The 2,159-nt window shown below is 41.4% G+C and overlaps 1 pseudogene; it reads left to right on the top strand.

Annotated features, from left to right (window-relative positions):
- Positions 1 to 855, top strand: part of LOC102825290 — a 15,639-nt pseudogene extending 14,784 nt beyond the window's left edge.
- Positions 856 to 2,159: the final 1,304 nt, after the last annotated feature.

Genomic DNA, 2,159 nt, shown 5'->3' with positions numbered 1-2,159 from the left:
GCTGGCATCTAACAATAACAAAGAGTTAAATAATGATAAAGAAATTTAACCTTCAGGGATAAGCACACCTACTCAGCAAGTGGCTACCTTAGGAATCTTTGAATCTTGCTGCAACCAAAGATGCAGAAAATATCATTGATACAAAGGGGGTGATGGCTCTGGTCAGTGATGCCCTCCATGATGACTTGCAACTTGACCCCCTCTACCTGCCTCCCTGCTACACGGATTCAGCCAAGCCTGAAGATATGTATAAATTTGAAGGCATTCTTTACCATGTGGAGTATGAAGCTCTTAAAAGCCCATCTGAAACCTTCACCTCAGAAGAAATCCTGAAGACGCTTGAAGAAAATAGTCACTGCTCCTTTGTCACTGAAGTGTTGAAGTCCTTGTCATCAAACAAGGAGAGCTTAGACCACCAGGCCTGATGTATTTGGTTCCTGGACACCCTCATCAGATTTCGAGCTCAGAAAGTGGTTAAGCGGAAAAGTGCCCTGGGTCCTGGAGTTCCACACATCATCAACACCAAACTCCTGAAGCACTTTACCTGCTTGACCTACAACAGTGGCAGTTTACAGAACTTAATAATTCAATGAAGGCAGAGATTACCTAGTATGTGATGGTGCTTGCCTTGCATATATACGACTTCCAGATGACCTGACACTGTTACAGAGGGACTTGAAACTCAGCGAGAAGACGATAATAGAGATAGCAAAAGCCATGAGGCTGAAGATCTCAAAAAGACGGGTGTCTGTGACAGCCAATCAGGAAGGGGAGCACAGACTGGGCACTCTGTCCATCCCGCTGCGGCCAGCCCAGAACTCAAACCACCAGTCAAAGCAGAAGAAGGTCGACTAACTGTCTGTTTCCCCCACAGAAGAGTTCTGACACACCGTAACCACGGTTACTGTCTGGTGTTATACAATCTCTACAAAAGTCAACATACCCACTGTTCAGTAATATGTAAAATCATGTGCTGTATGCAGAAATTAAGTAAACTGGGCTGCTGTTTACCCAATCTGTTCTAATTCCAGAATTTGTTTCTCATTCTTCCTAGGGAGTCCCAATTGCTCAATACCTCTATACTTACAGAATGACACACCTAGGTGGTCTAGCATTTTCCTCACTAATTACTAACTGAATACCACACAACAATGATTTATATGACCTGACTAGAGAAGCGAGTTCAATGTGCATTAACTTCAGAAAGAAAGTTTGTAGGAGAAAAAAATATGTATATAGTAGTGCAATGCTTCTGAAATGCTGATTGGTTATTTTTCCACAAAACTGACTTTCCCTCACTCCCCTTCCTTCCCAAGTACCCAGATTTTTTGTTCATTGTATCAGCAGCAATAACGCTATTCAAGGAATGGCTTAAATAAATGGCTCCCTAACTGCAAACAAACCAGTTGATGTTGATTCTGAGTCAGGGTGACCCCCTGTATGTCAGAATACTTAGCACTCCATAGGGTTTTCAATGGCTGAATTTGGAAGTAGATTGCCAAGAGTTTCTTCTGAGTTACCTGTGGGTGGATTCAAACCAACCTTTCAGTTAGTAACCAAGTGCTTTAGCTGTTTGCATCACTCACAGACTCAAAAGAACTTCCTAGATAGTCATAAAATATTGGCGGACAGGGAGGTCGAGAATTTTAAAGGAGAGGGCTCTCTGATTCGTTCCCATATCTTACAACCTATGCCACTTAAGGCATAGGTTACAAGTGCTTGTAGGAGAGGTGAGAGGTAAACATTTATAGCTTGTAAATCAGAGAGCTAGGAAGAAAATATATCCCATACTCTGACATCCTGAAATTGATAAATGGAATCCAACTGCATAAATCCATGAACTGTTCCGGAAGAAAGTACTCCAAAAAGGGGTTAAGTTCTCCAAGCAGGAAGGGATACAGAGTTGGTTTAGAAGAAGAGTTAGAGACAGTCTGGCTCTGAAGCAGTAGGTTGTTTCCCATAGCCAAAGTATTGCATAAAAACAAAGATAAATATGAGTGTCTCCTAGCAGCATTCTTGAATCAAGAGCTAAAAAAAAAAAACTTAGCTATCTCAGTAGACCAGATGATTTCCTAGCTATTTCCTCATTTCTAGGTATACTTCTTCACTAAATTTACTCTCCATTTTGAGTTATAATTAAATTGAGCAACTTGGATCCA

This window comes from Chrysochloris asiatica, unplaced genomic scaffold (genome assembly GCF_000296735.1).
Source record: "Chrysochloris asiatica unplaced genomic scaffold, ChrAsi1.0 scaffold00009, whole genome shotgun sequence".
In the NCBI taxonomy this organism is placed as follows: domain Eukaryota; kingdom Metazoa; phylum Chordata; class Mammalia; order Afrosoricida; family Chrysochloridae; genus Chrysochloris; species Chrysochloris asiatica.
The sequence above is the reverse complement of the archived record's forward strand: the minus strand, read 5'-3'. Positions and strand labels throughout refer to the sequence as shown.